General features: G+C 43.8%; 1 protein-coding gene across 4 annotated transcripts in view; it reads left to right on the forward strand.

The window, feature by feature from the left end:
* Positions 1–18,199, forward strand: part of LOC129821229 (dedicator of cytokinesis protein 9-like) — a 115,521-nt gene that overhangs the window by 27,507 nt on the left and 69,815 nt on the right. The gene's annotated exons all lie outside the window — the stretch shown is intronic.

Raw genomic sequence — 18,199 nt, forward strand, 5'->3', positions numbered from 1 at the left:
ATCTTATGTTTACAATATGTTTTGATATATTCCGATGCCTTTGTCTGCACACAGGCGTATGCTTGCATAAATAACAGCAAGTTGTTGTACAATTCTATTCACTTTGATGCATTAGTGCAATACAACTGGCTGCTCCTTCCACACCAAGTCAATAATACTGTACAGTTTGTACTGTAAGGCTTGTCCAATGTTCATTCAATTGTTGATCTCATAAGCAACCCATTAACCTACTGTAGGGCACTACATAACACCATTCTGAGACTATCAATGTATTTGAATGCTTTTATTGACAGACATATTTATTAGAAAGTAGGAATTTGTTACATAACTGACTTATTCTAAAATGTATTTAATATACTATTTTCCTCATCAATCTAAACACAATATCCCATAATAACAAAGCAAAAACAGAAATACCTTATTTGGGGTGGCAGGTTACAACCGAAAGGTTGCTGGATCGAATCCCCGAAAATCTGTCGTTCTTCCCCTGAACAAGGCAGTTAACCCACTGTTCCCCGGTAGGCCGTCATTGTAAATAAGAATTTGTTCTTACCTAATTTAAATAAACAAAAAAAGACATAAGTATTCAGACCCTTTGCTATGAGACTCAAAATTGAGCTCGGGTGCATTACGGTGAAGCTCGGGTGCATTACGGTGAAGCTCGGGTGGACTCCAACTTGATTGTACCAAAACATGTCTGCAGCATTGAAGGTCCCCAAGAACACAGTGGCCTCCATCATTCTTAAATGGAAGAAGTTTGGAACCACCAAGACTCGTTCTAGAGCTGGCCGCCTGGCTAAACGGAGCAATCGGGGGAGAAGGGCCTTGGTCAGAGAGGTTACCAAGAACCCGATGGTCACTCTGACAGACCTCCAGCGTTCCTCTGTGGAGATGGGAGAACCTTCCAGAAGGACAACCGCCTCTGCATCACTCCACCAATCAGGCCATTATGTAAGAGTGGCCAGACGGAAGCCACTCCTCAGTAAAAGGCGCATAACAGTCCACTTGGAGTTTGCTAAAAGGCACCTAAATACTCTCAGACCATGAGAAACAAGATTCTCTGGTCTGATGAAACCAAGATTGAACTCTTTGGCCTCAATGCCTAGCGTCACGTCTGGAGGAAACCTGGCACCATCCCTACGGTGAAGCATGGTGGTGTCAGCATCATGCTGTGGGGATGTTTTACAGAGGCAGGGACTGAGAGACTAGGCAGGATCAAGGAAAAGATAAACAGAGCAAAGTACAGAGAGATCCTTGAGGAAACCCTGCTCAGGACCTCAGACTGGGGCAAAGGTTCACCTTCCTACTTTCCGAATGCACTGTAGGTGAGGAGGTTTGGGAGCACACAGAGATTGAGCCCCAGTCTATGTTGGGGAGTTGTATATGTCCATGGAGCCGCCAAGCCCGGAGTGTTACCACTGGACCACAGCTCTGCACGGGAATGTAGACAGTAGCTGTCAATGAGGAGTCATGTACAGTATGTAGTCAGTCATATCCTTTCTCACAGAGGTGACCCCTGGGGCAGGCAAGTGGGCTTGTTTGCTGATCTCTCCTCCTCCAGCTGGGTGACTGCATGTTGGGTCCCGTCCCTTAAAAGACCCTCATCGCTGTCTTGAAAAGACCCCACACCTAAGCCCTGTACGCTGTACATGTGGACAAAATACTGTGTCTGATTTGAGGAAAAGCCTTGTCTTTCCCACATAAAGCACATGGTTTTCCCTCAACTCCTCTGTTTGGCAAGTCTGTTTGTTTAACCCTTATAGGTCAATGATTGATTTGTGGATTCTGTAGCCTCTTGTCAAATGGGAAGCAGGTTTTACAGTCACAGCTACTCCGTGAAAGCCATGTTTGTGTCGCTAAAATAATTGAATGAGTAGTCATGTTTAGCTTTGCTTAGACATTTTGGGTATCACAATGTTATCAGTAGGTATTTTGTTCCCTCAGGCTGTCTGCTGTAATGGTCATGCTTGTGGACTTAGATGTGGTTCTAGGCTGAGTAAGTAATATAAGCAGGAATTCCAGGAACTGGGTCCGCCTTCACTGCACTGTACTCCCTCTGCCTGCGGTCAGAAAGTCTCCCAGTGTGAGTACTGATTGTTTTCTCACTGACCTGCTGTCCAGGGCGTAGTTGTAAGCTATAAACAATGACGGCAGTGTGTTGATTGACGCTCGGGTTACAGTTGGTCATCTCTGTGGCTGGTGAAGACGGCCAAGTGTTGCCCGGCAAGTCAGGCTGTGATTTTGTCTTGCACCGTCATTGGTGGGGACAAGGAGGGACAGTGACGGCGATGACACCACTCACGCTTACTCGAACACAGGCTAGTCCTGTAAGTAGGGATGACTGAACAATGTTAGAAGCTCAGTGACTAGACTATAAAAATAATAAGAACATTGCACATCAAAGAGCATGACTACAGCTTTATGCTTACAGGGCAATAATATATATGGGCTTTTAAAAGCAGTTTTCATATCCAAAACACAATACTCAATCATGACTCACTATCTGGAGCGGACCTTAGCAATTACATAATAACTTTGGCAGAGTAGAGTATGGTGAAACAAGATTGCGTAGTGTGTTTGTGTGTTTTCAGGTCTAATTGGAAGCAGATGGCTTGCAATACGAGCTTGAACACAAACCTATGCAAATGTATTTTTGCATTATGAAAATATCGTATTAATGAACATTTGAAAAACAAGAGGATGATTGTGTGAAGTAGGATCAGTTGCCTTTAGGTGGCAGTAGCTGCATTGGTAGTGATGTCTTTCTGTGCCGGCATAACTTTTCTGCTTGTGATGGAAGGAGGAGCAGATGAACTTCAATGGCTCATCTTTTATGGGAACATTTTCACAAAAACATAAGGGTAGAAATGTAAGATTGTGTTATATTTTACGGTGTGTTGACTTAACAGAACAGAATAAGATGAGCAGTGGAATATTGGAAAATACCATTCAGTTGTTGAAATCAAATACATGAGATAATAATCTGAAATTTAGTTTCACTAGGCTACTGCCTTAAGGCAATGCAGATAGAATAGCAATGGAGCCAATGTCATCTAAGCATTAGTTCCACCAATATCAACCCATATGACAGCTTGATCCTCATTCCTAATCATGGGAGCGTATTTTCACTACACAGCACTATTTGACAGATTTTGAAAATGTGTATTTTCTGTGCCAACTCAAGCTGGCTCCGGGTGACAATGCTTTGACAGCAGGCCCATGGGCATGGGGGTTGGCAGTGCTTCAGACTGCCAACGCTTGTGCTGCAGTGGGAACTGCAGAGAGGAGAGGGCATAGCCGGATGATGTGGCAAATCTACTGTAGAGACTCCCCAGCAATCTTTATATGTGTCCCAGGGGGGCTTAGGACTGAATTAAGTAAGTCATTGGGATGCAAAGCGGATACTTCAAAAGACCGAGATGTAGCCTATGTGTCTTCCTGTATTCTGTACACTTGACAATCAATAGGCTGGTGTGCGCAGGTCTGTTTGTCCACATTTGTGTTTGTGTATGTTTTTCTACAACGGGCCAAGTTAGTTATGCCTCACCCAGTGGCAGCACTACAAAGTAACGGAAGCAGGGCCCAAGCCCCTCAGGAAAATGGGTCGGTTTCTTCTCCAGGGATAAATAAACCATCCCAAAATACTGAGTGGAAGAGGAAGAGGATGTGGCCCCTTTTATTTGTGCTGTTTTGGAGAGGGACAGGGTAACCTCAGTTGCAGGTCAAAAGAGAGACTTGAGTTTAGTTTGTGTAGGCCAATGGGGGTATGCTTTCAGGCAGGGCCTGTAATCCTGGGTCAGTAGAGAGGAAAGCTCGAGTAGAGCTTATAGTGTGTAAAGCAGACTCCTAGCACTCTATAGTATTTGCAGTCTGTTGTGCACTTAATCATGTGCGGTCTGTAGTAGTAGGGAGGTATTTTGTGGCCTGTAACGTCAACTCATGCATTGGCATCTGAAATGTGTAGCATTTGGCTTGTGGGCATTTCTGTCTAAAATGACCCATGAGCACCAACATGTGAAGTTTGTATGGGCATATCAAATTTGATATCAAATGAAAGCTAGGAGTATTTATTTTTTGTTAAGGCTTAAATAAATAAAAATCAAACCATTTCTGTCGTCAAAATGTGGAATATTCAAAGGCTTTGATTTCTGGTCAAACAGATGAAAAAGGGTCTTTGACAACATCTACCAGAAAAGGTCTTAAATGGTATAAGAAATACACTGACTGGACAAAACATTATGAACACCTGCTCTTTCCCTGACAGACTGACCAGGTGAATACTATGATCCCTTATTGATGTTACTTGTTAAATCCACTTCAATCAGTGTAGATGAAGGGGAGGAGACCGGTTAAAGAAGGATTTGTAAGCCTTGAGACAATTACGACATGGATTGTGTATATGTGCCATTCAGAGGTTGAATGGGCAAGACAAAAGAGTGAAGTGCCTTGAAATGGGGTATGGTAGTAGGTGCCAGGCTCACCGGTTTGTGTCGGTTTTCCACCCTCGACAGTTTCCTATGTGTATCAAGAATGGTCCACCACCTAAAGGACATCCAGCCAGCTGTGGGAATTATTGGAATCAACATGGGCCAGCGGAACGCTGTGGAACGCTTTCGACACCTTAGAGTCCATGTCCCGATGTTCTGAGGAGGGGGAGGGGGGTGCGCAGCTCCATATCGGGAATGTGTTCCTCAGGTTTTGTGCACTCCGTGTACATCAAAACACAAACTGTTGAAGTAACGACTCCTGCAAACTAATATAAACACTTAAACAGGGCTCTACACTGACCTTTTTTACAAGGAGCACGTATGTGCCTAAGTTGGAACATTTTGGCTCACAAAAAGAAATGTAGGAGCAATGAAAAATATGAGGTATTAAAGCTAGAATCCTTACTTTTCCAGTACAGTACTATACAATGGAGTGGAGTACAGTAGAATTCACTAGACTATAGTAAAATGTACTGTGATGCCCAAACACTGTCGTCTAGGATTGTTTCAGATTTGGTCTGGTTCGGACCAACTAAATGTTATCTTGTTTGGGGGCGGAGAGCATGACAATAATACCCAGTGTATAGAATAATACCCAAATATGCAAAAGAAGGATATTGCATTTTTCTACCTTTTTTTGTGTATCTATTCAGGATACATCACCATGAATAGAATGATATTCATATCCATCATTATTAATTTCTGTGTAGTACAGGTCAGGGTCCCATGATGTAATTCTGTTACCGAATGTAAGTCCACTTCACCTACTGTAGTTCAATAACCCATTATAATTTTGTTGTTCATAGCTGACGACACCCCATTCTTTCTGCAGACATCTTTGAATCTTAATGTGGAGTAGATATTTAAGAGTTTTGGAAAACGCGGTGGCATAAAAAAACGAGAGATTTTCCATCTGCACCATTCTTCTAGTAAATGTGTTTTTGTGAAATTGGCTTCTAGTAAATGTGTTTTTGTGAAATTGTCTAACTTGTTCAAAGTAATCTTTGTGCATAGAGTTGTATAGTTTGTTAAACTTTTGAATTCAATGTTTTTTATTTGGCACACATTTTAAAGCTTAATTCCGTTACCATGGAATTGCAGCCCCGTTCCCTCTCCCTTCTGCCAGTACGTATGCACAACAGTTATCCCTCCCTTCAGACCTTGTAACTGTCTATCGTGGCTCTGAACTTTGTCTCACTTTAGACACCCTTTGACCAGGAAAAGGCACGTTGGAAGAATGAACCTTCACTCTACTTCCCGTTAGTGCGAGTCAACTCTCCAGGAGGTTAACGTTCAAGTGACAAACGTTCAGGAGGTTTAAGTCAGTCTGAAGGAAAGTAGGCAAAGAGAGTAGCTTTGTTGTCATAAGGTTTACACATCAGAAGGAAACAGCCGCTTCCCTCTCCCCACCTCCCCAGAGAGACCCAGCTGAGAGCAGCGCTGTGTTATCTTACCTGCTCTGTTGGACGCCATGGTGATGTCACTGTTGTCCACTATTCTATATATCGCCCCGTTAAGCACACACACTCTCCCCCCCAGAGCTCCTAGCCGACCCAGGGCATAGAAACACTGCCAGCTGTGGACCTGACCCCTGACTTGGACACTCCTCAGATGAGATGCCAACTCCTCATGACTCCCCGCCCCCTCCACTCCTCTAATCCAGAGACTTTATGGGGCTGTGTAATGTAGTGTACACGATGGGACGTTCCATCTCCCACTATGGGGTGGGGGACTCCAGCTGACCCTTCTGTGTCCACATGTTCAGCCTTTGATGTTTTTAATTAGACCCCACCCGCTCTGCTCTCACAGCTTGACATTACACTTATATGACATAATACCTCAGGAGGGTGACACTGTTAGGGGCTATTGCAGGACAATGACACTGTCCACAGTCACCAGATGTGGAGTACAGTGTCTGTGTCCCCAAGTGGAAGAGGAAAAGGGTTCTGGTAACAACCACTGCTCAGTGATCACAGGGATTCCTGACCTCAAGTCTCTAAGGGGTTCAGATGGGGCATTATTAATTGAGCAAGTCAGCATGGTATTATGAATCCATACTGTGTGACACCAGGGCAGTCTTGGTTACATATAACTGCTATTACTACACGGTCTAGCCGCAGTGTCATCATGATAACCATGTACAGTGTGTTTGGAAATTATTCAGACCTCTTGACTTTTCCAGATTTTGTAACTTACAGCCTTATTCTAAAATTGATTAAATAAATAAAAACCCTCTTCAATCTACACACAATACCTCATAATGACAGTGAAAACAGTTTTGTAGAAATTGTTACTGTTTTTTTTATTTTTATGTTACGTAATATTCAAACCCTTTGCTATAAGATGTGAAATTGATCATCCTTGATGTTTTTACAACTTGATTGGAGTCCACCTGTGGTAAATTTCAATTGATTGGACATGATTTGGAAAGGCACACACCTGTTTATATAAAGGTCCCACAGTTGACAGTGCATGTCATAGCAAAAACTAAGCCATGAGGTCGAAGGAAGTGTCCGTAGAGCTCCGAGACAGGATTGTGTCGGGCACCAAAAACATTTCTGCAGCATTGAAGGTCCCTAAGAACACAGTGGCATCCATCATTCTTCCATTTAAGAAGTTTGGAACCACCTAGACTTTTCCTAAAGCTGTCCGCCTGGCCAAACTGCGCAATCGGGGGAGAAGGGCTTTGGTCAGAGAGGTGACCAAGAACCCGACATCTCTGACAGAGATCTTCTGTGGAGATGGGAGAACCTTCCAGAAGGACAACCATCTCTGCAGCACTCCACCAATCAGGCCTTTATGGTAGAGCAGCCAGACGGAAGCCACTCCTCAGTAAAAGGCATGAGTGTCTGCTCGGAGTTTGCCAAAAGGTCTCTAAAGGACTCTCTGACCATGAGAAACAAGATTCTCTGGTCTGATGAAATGAAGATTGAACTCTTTGGCCTGAATGCCAAGCGACACGTCAAGTGTCACAGAAACCTGTGAGATCCTTGAGTACAGAGAGATCCCTGTTCCAACAGGACAACGACCCTAAGCACACAGCCAAGACAATGCAGGAGTGGATTTGGGAAAAGTCTCAATGTCCTTGAGTGGCCCAGCCAGAGCCTGGACTTGAAACCGATAGAACATCTCTAGAGAGACCTGAAAATAGCTGTTCAGCGACACTCCCCATCCAAACTGACAGAGCTTGAGAGGATCTGCAGAGAAGAATGGGAGAAACCCCCCAAATACAGGTGTTCCGCGCTTGTAGTGTCATACCCCAGAAGACTCAAGGCTGTAATCGCTTCCAAAGGTGCTTCAACAAAGTACTGAGTAAATGATCTGAATACTTATCATATTTACATATTTCAGTTTTTTATTTTTATTTATAACAATTCTACAAACGTGTTTTTGCTTTGTCATTATGGGGTATTGTGGGTAGATTGATGGGGGGATCCATTTTAAAATAAGGGTGTAACTTAACAAAGTGGAAAAAGTCAAGGGGTCTGAATACTTCCAAAATGCACTGTATATCTGAGTAGAAATTAAACTCAATTGGTAGGATATTAAATGTCTATCATTGTGGATCCGCATCATTTATTTTCAAGGCTCAGATAGATCTTTAGATGCTGTGTGTACTAGAGGTCGACCGATTTAATCTGAATGGCCGATTTTCAAGTTTTCATAACAATCGGTAATTTTGGATGCCCATTTTGCCTTTAAAAAAATATATTTATTTATTTATTTATTATTTAACTAGGCAAGTCAGTTAAGAACACATTCTTATTTTCAATGACGGTCTAGGAACGGTGGGTTAACTGCCTTGTTCAGGGGCAGAACGACAGATTTTTACCTTGTCAGCTCAGAGATTCAATCTTGCAACCTTACGGTTAACTAGTCCAACTCTCTAACGACCTGCCTCACGAGGAGCCCGCCTGTTACGCGAATGCAGTAAGAATCCAAGGTAAGTTGCTAGCTAGCACTAAACTTATCTTATAAAAAGCAATCAATCATAATCACTAGTTATAACTACACATAGTTGATGATATTACTAGTTTATCTAGCGTGTCCTGCGTTGCATATAATCGATGCAGTGCTCATTCGCGAAAAAGGACTGTCGTTGCTCCAAGCATTGCGCTGTTTATGACTTCAAGCCTATCAACTTCTGAGATTAGGCTGGTGTAACCGATGTGAAATGGCTAGCTAGTTAGCGGGGTGCACGCTAATAGCGTTTCAAACGTCACTCGCTCTGAGACTTGGAGTAGTTGTTCCCCTTGCTCTGCATGGGTAACGCTGCTTCGAGGGTGGCTGTTGTCGATGTGTTCCTGGTTCGAGCCCAGGTAGCGGCGAGGAGAGGGATGGAAGCTATACTGTTACACTGGCAATACTAAAGTGCCTATAAGAACATCCAATAGTCAAAGGTATATGAAATACAAATCGTATAGAGAGAAATAGTCCTATAATAACTACAACCTAAATCTTCTTACCTGGGAATATTGAAGACTCATGTTAAAAGGAACCACCAGCTTTCATATGTTCTCATGTTCTGAGCAAGGAACTTATACATTAGCTTTCTTACATGGCACATATTGCACTTTTACTTTCTTCTCCAATACTTTGTTTTTGCATTATTTAAACCAAATTGAACATGTTTCATTATTTATTTGAGGCTACATTTATTTTATTGATTTATTATATTAAGTTAAAATAAGTGTTCATTCAGTATTGTTGTAATTGTCATTATTACAACAAAAACATTTTTTTAAATCGTCCGATTTAATCGGTATCGCCTTCTTGGGCCCTCCAATAATCGGTATCGGCGTTGAAAAATCATAATCGGTCGACCTCTTGTGTGCACCATGGCAGCCCTAAGCTGGCTGCAGCAGCTGAGCTGGCCCCTGAGACATGTGTCCTGCAGCCGCCGGTGACATGGTATATTCCATAGACTGATGGGAAGAACAGTCCAGCAGTGTTCCCAGCCGGTGTCACTGACTCTTCATATTGATGTGTAAACATCAATCAGGGAATTCACCAGTCATCTAAAAAAGTATGATTGAGCAGTTGGTATCAATCTGAAAATGCGTGCCACCAACTTTCAAAACACATTGGGTGGGAGGGGGATGTATTCAGTATGGAGGACAAACGAAACAGACTTGTGAGAAGAGCTGCAGTTTGGCTGTAGTACCAGCAGCAGTAATCCAGCCATGTACATCAGTGCAGCTGAGTCCCAGACAGACCGTGCTTATCTAGAAGCCAGCAGCAGGCAGCTGTGTCCAGATACAGCGTGGGCCGGGTACAGCTTCCATGCCCTAATACAGGATGTCTACACTCCAACATCCACACACACAACCGCCTTCTTCTTCTGCCATGGCATACATTAAGCCGATTTTAAATCCCCCAGTCATTTGCGCTTAGAAGCTTCAACTCCGATTTCCCGTAGCTGACACTCTGCAATGGTACTATCACTGCTGTATAGGGAGTAGTGCTGCTCTTGGTGTAGTTAACTACTGCTGTACAGAATAGTCTCATTCCACAGTGCGTCCATACAGAATACAGATTTTCTGCTGAGGCTGGTGATTGTGGATGTTCTGCTTGTAGGTCACAATGTTATTGAGGTTATTGAGTGGTTAGGGACTGTGTGTGTGTGGGGGCACTGAGTTTACCCTCCACATCCTGGCCCAGTGGTTTGTTTGTTGTCCAGAGGAGAGGTTCTATCGGTGCTGCAGCCTGCTGAGGAGGAGTGAAGTGGAGCAGTAGAGACACAGCTGATCCATGTGACTCAGCAGTCTTCCCCACCCAGCAAGGCCTGAATTATTAATCATTAGCACAACAGAGAAAATAACAACAAACCCAGTACTGTACACTACTCCATACACACACAAATACACACACACACAATCTGATTTCTCCCCCACACTGCTGCTGCAGCACTATCGGTACCGGTTTATCATTAGCCGTTTGTTCTACGGGGTAACCCTCTCGGAGACTTCCACCTCTTGATAGTGTGATTGGTTGGTGGTGAGGGGTGGAGTGGGATTGCAGACACCCAGCAGTACTCATGGACTGTACCTCCTGCATAGGCATGAGGATTTCTGCACTGCATTGCTAAGAGAACCATTACCAGATAACAAGACTCCAAAATGAGAGTAGGATGAGCAGTGTTGCAAAAGACCCATTTCTCTAACAGCTTGTTAGGTTTTATGGACCACTCTGAGAAATGGTCTGAGAAATTGTATTTTAGAGGTCGACCTCAACCCTGATACAACCATAAATCATCTTGTTGGCTATGGCATACATTTTGAAATCGAGAAATGTCTGACAATGTATCAGTACCTTCAGAAAGTATTAATACCCCTGGACTTATTCAACGTTTTGTTGTTACAGCCTGAATTCAAAAAGGATTTAAAATATATATATAATTCTCACCCTTCTACCCACAATACCCCATAATGACAAAGTGAAAACATCTTTTTAGATTTGTGCAAATGTATTGAACAATTAAATACAGAAATATCTCATTTACATAAGTATTCACACCACTGAGTCAATACTTTGTAGAGTAACCTTTGGTGGTGGTTACACATTTGAGTCATCTTGGGTATGTCTAGCAGCTTTGCATATCTGGATTTAAGGATTTTCTACCATTTTTCCTTGCAGATTTTCTCAAGCTCTGTTAAGTTAGTGGCGGTGAACAGCAATCTTCAAGTCTTTCCACAGATTCTCAATGGGATCAAGTCTGTGCTTTGGCTGGGCCACTCAAGAACATTCACATTCTTGTTCTGAAGCCATTCCAGCATTGCTTTGGCTTATGCTTGTGGTCACTGTTCTATTGGAACATAAATCTTCACCCCAATCTGTCGTTTGCACTCTGAAGCAGGTTCTCATCAAGGATTTGCCTGTATTTGGCTCCACTTATTGTTCCCTTTATCCTTACCAGTCTCCCAGTCCCTGCCTTCTGGCAGGTTCTCCCATCTCAGCCAAGGAACTCTGTAGTTCTGTCAAAGTGGTCATTGGGTTCTTGGTCACCTCCCTGACCAAGGTCCTTCTCGACCGGTTGCTCAGTTTGGTCAGACAGCCAGCTCTAGGCAGAGTCTGGGAAGTTCCATAATTGTTCAATTTCCCAATGATGGAGAGTGGAGACCACTGTGCTCTTGGAAACTTTCAACACAAAAAAAAAATGTATACCCTTCCCCAGAAATATGCTTCATCACAATCTCAGAGATCTACAGACAGTTCTGTGGACTTCATGGTATAGTTTCTTCTCTGACATGCACAGTCAGCTGTGAGACCTTTTATAGTTTCTTTCTAAATTATGTCCAAACAATTGAATTGGCCACAGGTGGACTCCAATCAAGTTGTAGTGACATCTCAAGGATGAACAATTAAAGTTGGATGCACCTGAGCTCAATTTGGAGTGTCATAGCAAAGGGTTGTGAATACTTACAGTACCAGTCACAAGTCTACTCATCTACTCATTCAAGTTTAATATTTTTTTTTTTACTATTTTCTACATTGTAGAATAATAGTGAAGACATCAAAACTATGAAATAACACATATGGAATCATGTAGGAACCAAAAAAAGTGTTAAACAAATCAAAATACACTGCTCAAAAAAATAAAGGGAACACTTAAACAACACAATGTAACTCCAAGTCAATCACACTTCTGTGAAATCAAACTGTTCACTTAGGAAGCAACACCACTGGCGCCCTGTGCTCTTCACAGATGAAAGCAGGTTCACACTGAGCACATGAGCACATGTGACAGAGTCTGGAGACGCCGTGGAGAACGCTGCCTGCTGCCTGCAACATCCTCCAGCATGACCGGTTTGGCGGTGGGTCAGTCATGGTGTGGGGTGGCATTTCTTTGTGGGGCCGCACAGCCCTCCATGTGCTCGCCAGAGGTAGCCTGACTGCCATTAGGTACCGAGATGAGATCCTCAGACCCCTTGTGAGACCATATGCTGACACATGCACATTTGTGGCCTACTGGAGGTCATTTTGCAGGGCTCTGGCAGTGCTCCTCCTTGCACAAAGGCGGAGGTAGCGGTCCTGCTGCTGGGTTGTTGCCCTCCTACAGCCTCCTCCACGTCTCCTGATGTACTGGCCTGTCTCCTGGTAGCGCCTCCATGCTCTGGACACTACGCTGACAGACACAGCAAACCTTCTTGCCACAGCTCGCATTGATGTGCCATCCTGGATGAGCTGCACTACCTGAGCCACTTGTGTGGGTTGTAGACTCCGTCTCATGCTACCACTAGAGTGAGAGCACCGCCAGCATTCAAAAGTGACCAAAGCATCAGCCAGGAAGCATAGGAACTGAGAAGTGGTCTGTGGTCACCACCTGCAGAACCACTCCTTTATTGGGGGTGTCTTGTTAATTACCTATAATTTCCACCTTTTGTCTATTCCATTTGCACAACAGCATGTGAAATTTATTGTCAATCAGTGTTGCTTCCTAAGTGGACAGTTTGATTTCACAGAAGTGTGATTGACTTGGAGTTACATTGTGTTGTTTAAGTGTTCCCTTTATTTTTTTGAGCAGTGTATATTTTAGATTCTTCAAAGTAGCCACCCTTTGCCTTGATGGCAGCTTTGAACACTCTTGGCATTTTCTCAACCAGCTTCATGAGGTAGTCACCTGGAATGCATTTCAATTAACAGGTGTGCCTTGTTAAAAGTAAATTTGTGGATGATTGCCATTTTTCCATTCACTATTTAATTTTTTAAAATGTTTATTTCACCTTTATTTAACCAGGTAAGCTTGTTGCGAACAAGTTCTCATTTACAACTGCGACCTGGCCAAGATAAAGCAAAGCAGTGCGACAGAAACAACAATACAGATTTACATGGAATTAACAAGCGTACAGTCAACACAATAGAAAAAAAGAAAGTCTATATACAGTGTGTGCAAAGGGCATGAGGAGTTATGGCAGTAAATAGGCCATAATAGCAAAGTAATTACAATTTAGCAGATTAACACTGGAGTGATAGATGAGCAGATGATGATGAGCAGATGATGGTGTGTAAGTAGTGATACTGGTGTGCAAAAGAGCAGCAAAGTAAATAAAAACAATATGGGGATGAGGTAGGTAGATTGGGTGGGCTATTTACAGATGGACTATGTACAGCTGCAGCGATCGGTTAGCTGCTCAGATAGCTGATGTTTAAAGTTAGTGAGGGAAATGTAAGTCTTCAGTTTCAGCGATTTCTGCAATTCGTTCCAGTCACTGGCAGCAGAGAACTGGAAGGAAAGGCGGCCAAAGGAGGTGGGGATGACCAGTGAGATATACCTGCTGGAGCGCATGCTACGGGTGGGTGTTGTTATTGTGACCAGTGAGCTGAGATAAGGCGGAGCTTTACCTAGCATAGACTTGTAGATGACCTGGAGCCAGTGGTTTTGGCGACAAATATGTAGCGAGGGCCACCCAACTAGAGCATACAGGTCGCAGTGGTGGGTGGTATAAGGCGCTTTGGTAACAAAACGGATGGCACTGTGATAGACATCATCCAATTTGCTGTGTAGATTATTGGAAGCTATTTTGTAGATGACATCGCCGAAGTCAAGGATTGGTAGGATAGTCAGTTTTACGAGGGTATGTTTGGCTGCATGAGTGAAGGAGGCTTTGTTGCGAAATAGGAAGCCGATTCTAGATTTACCTTTGGATTGGAGATGATTAATATGAGTCTGGAAGGAGAGTTTACAGTCTAGCCAGACACCTAGGTATTTATAGTTGTCCACATATTCTAAGTCAGAACCGTCCAGAGTAGTGATGCTAGTCGGGCGGGCGGGTGCGGTCAGCGAACGGTTGAAAAGCATGCATTTGGTTTTGCTAGCGTTTAAGAGCAGTTGGAGACCACGGAAGAAGTGATGTATGACATTGAAGCTCATTGTCCAAAGAAGGGCCAGATGTATACAGAATGGTGTCGTCTGCGTAGAGGTGGATCAGGGAATCACCCGCAGCAAGAGCGACATCGTTGATATATACAGAGAAAAGAGTCGGCCTGAGAATTGAACCCTGTGGTACCCGCATAGAGACTGCCAGAGGTCCGGACAACAGGCCCTCCGATTTTACACACTGAACTCTATCTGCAAAGTAGTTGGTGAACCAGGCAAGGCAGTCATTTGAGAAACCAAGGCTATTGAGTCTGCCAATAAGAATGTGATGATTCACAAGTCAAGCCCTGGCCAGGTTGATGAAGACGGCTGCACAGTACTGTCTTTTATCGATGGAGGTTATGATATCGTTTAGTACCTTGAGCGTGGCTGAGGTGCACCCGTGACCAGCTCGGAAACCAGATTGCACAGCGGAGAAGGTACGGTGGGATGCGAAATTGTCAGTGATCTTTTTATTAACTTGACTTTCAAAGACATTAGAAAGGCAGGGCAGGACGGGTCTAGAGTGTTACCCCCTTTGAAGAGGGGGATGACCGCGGCAGCTTTCCAATATTTAGGGATCTCGTACGAAATGAGAGGTTGAACAGACTGGTAATAGGGGCTGCGACAGTGGCGGCGGATAATTTTAGAAAGAGAGGTCCAGATTGTCTAGCCCAGCTGATTTGTACGGGTCCAGGTTTTGCAGCTCTTTCAGAACATCTGTGATCTGGATTTGGGTGAAGGAGAAGCTGGGGAGGCTCGGGCAAGTAGCTGCGGGGGATGCGGAGCTGTTGGCGGGGTTGAGGTAGCCAGGAGGAAAGCATGGCCAGCCGTAGAGAGACTTATTGACATTTTCGATTATCATGGATTTATCGGTGGTGACCGTGTCGCCTAGCCTTAGTGCAGTGGGCAGCTGGGAGGAGGTGCTCTTGTTCTTCATGGACTTTACAATGTCCCAGAACCTTTTGGAGTTAGAGCTACAGGATGCAAATTTCTGTTTTAAAAAGCTAGCCTTTGCTTTCCTGACTGACTGTGTGTATTGGTTCCTGACTTCCCTGAACAGTTGCATGTCGCGGGGACTATTCGATGCTATTGCAGTCCGCCACAGGATGTTTTGTGCTGGTCAAGGGCAGTGAGGTCTGCAGTGAACCAAGGGCTATAATGGGGATCCTTTTTTCTTGAAACGATGCCTGCAGTACCGCTGTCGGCCTTGAAGTTCCATGGCTTCAATGAGAGGTGGCAGTCTTTCTACCCTGCAATGGATTCATAATGGGACTTAGTGAGTGTCATAGCATTGTTTTAGACATACCTCAGTGTGCACAACAGGAAGAATCTGTGTCCTCAAGGCGAGATTTATCCCAGCCAGCTGTGGCACTTCAAACCATGTCCTCTAGTAATGAATTATTAGCCAGTTAACCTTTTTATTTGCAATGGTTCTCACTCAATAATAACTGTCTCACTGTTGACAGACAGTGTTTTCAAAAGAGAACCTACTTGACTAGACAAAGACGTGTGTGTGTGTGTGTGTGTGTGTGTGTGTGGGTGTGCGGACTGTCCATGTATTGTGCCGCTTAGGGGCATGCTATTTTAGTTGCTGTGCTGCATAACTATGAATGACAAGCCAGCGATAACACTGAAGTCACTGATATTCCTTTGTCATAACCCTATAGTACATGATCCTCTTGCCCTTTACCTTACTTAGGGATGTGATCACTGCTCTTACAGTAGCAATAGTTCAAGCAGGAGACAAGAAACTTTCATTCCTCACCGTCCACTCTGCTGTCTGCTCTTATCAGTCCCTAATGTAGGGTTTGACTTGGCAATTTTACAGCAGATTACTTCTTGCTGTTCTATATGTTAAGCTTAAAAGCCCTCTCTCCACCATCTGACGGTCTATCCTGCTGTAGACTGCAGGCCATGGGGGATGGGGAGAGTGTGTTGAAGCCATGAGGTTGAAATGAGGATGTATTTCTTAGAGATCAATGAGTATAATTGAAGTCTTCATCCATCCATCCCTCCTCCTGCTCTCTCTCTCTCTCTCTCTCTCTCTCTCTCATATCTGAATTCCATCAACCCTGGGCTCAGCTGCACTCCTCACCCCCCCCCCCCCCCCCCCCCCCCCCAATCGAATGTAGTTCAGTGTGTCAGGTGCTGCTGAAATATTAACACAGCACACGCACATGCTGAGAGAGTTCAGCAGCACACTACACTTGTGCGCCCTGTGGAAGCACTTCTAATGCTGCAGATGGTTGTGTGTGTGTCCTGATCAATGTTATTGCCCCACAGTATGACTTTTACTGTAATGGTGGTAGCAAATCTCCCCCAGTCACACAGAGTTTGAGCCTTTGACCAGTCAACTGAACACTGCATGGCTTTGGGGAATTACCTTGCCCCCATAGATCGCAGCCACTCTGCATTAGACATTTTACATTGCATGTATTTTCAGCTTGTAAATTCATATCAAATGAAATTTGAATGTTTTAGTATGAATCTCATTCTCAGTGGTGAACTCACATCAGTGTTATTTTTCTGGTTCATGAAATCCCTCCAGTATCTAGGAAGATGTTCACTGTATGTACTTCAGTAGCTGATATGTGCATGTGACAATACAACCCCAGGTGACGTGGATGATTCCCTGCCAGCTACTGTCCTGTAAGTGTGTGTACTGGGGTACTTTATGAGCATGCGACCCACAGCTGCAGCAGGAAACAGGGGCCGCCTCAGAATGATGGGAAATTGATAAATTAACAAGAGATGGACAGTGCCCGGTTTCCCTGTCTGTCTCTGTCTTTCCTTTCCCCAATCAGGACATGAGTCATGGCGCTGCAGACCCTTGTCAGTACAAACATGTCCAATGGTTCAAAGGCAGAGAGTCCATAAAATCAGGCCTGATTTGCAGGTGGGAGATATTAATCCATTTTTTTTGTAAAGCCCATGAGTGAATATTGATTCATTTCTTCATGAATGTGGAGCCAGTTCAGGTTGATTATTAAACAGCATGGTTTTATGGGTAAAGTTCCAGGCCCTAGGTAAACTGTGTGGCTGATGGGTTGTATCTGGATGAATCCTAGTTTGACATCCTGAAGGCCTTGGCTTAATCAACTTTTGCTGTCCTACTTCTAATATGTTTTGTGCACTTGGTAGAACAGGGAGGACAGGCTCTCATCCAGCCAGAGGCTAATCTTTTATTTAGAATTTATTCTCTGCGTGACGTCTCGGCATAAAAGGCTTAAATCCGTACATTTCCTTGGTGTGCTTTGTAAATAAAGATGGCTTTTAGCAAAAGCACTGGCCAGTATATGTTTAGCTTTTTTTCTCCAGGTTTCTAAAGTAAAACAGATTTGTCTTTGAACACAGGCTGACTGACTCAGCTGTTGTTTGTGTGGGCACACACTTTAATTGGAATATGTTAAGTCACAGAGTAGGTTTTACTCAAATCCTGTTCTTAGATGAGCTTTTCCTTGATCGAGGAGATTACGGAGGATCATGTCCGTTTAGCAAACAGTTTTCCAAGCAGTCTGGCTGAGGTGGAGGAAGTTTTTACTCACTGTCTTTATTAAGGCTTTCATTAATCCAACTGTAATATGCTGCCATCATTATTCATGTTTTAGAGAAGTGTAAATTATTAACTCATTTGATTCTTGGAGAATTTGTCCCTTCGCTGCCCCTTGTTTCTCACTTCAACTAAATAAGCGCTCAGCCACATTGCGCTTTGCCTGACTGTGGAAACAATCTATCCTAGAGTTAGCACACATTCATTTACTCCTTAGTCAACGCCTTGATATTCATCACATTCCCTCCCCTTACTGTACAAGAACAACTATTGTATTTGGGTGCGGTTATGCCGGCTGCTTAT

This window comes from Salvelinus fontinalis, chromosome 23 (assembly GCF_029448725.1).
Source record: "Salvelinus fontinalis isolate EN_2023a chromosome 23, ASM2944872v1, whole genome shotgun sequence".
NCBI lineage: Eukaryota > Metazoa > Chordata > Actinopteri > Salmoniformes > Salmonidae > Salvelinus > Salvelinus fontinalis.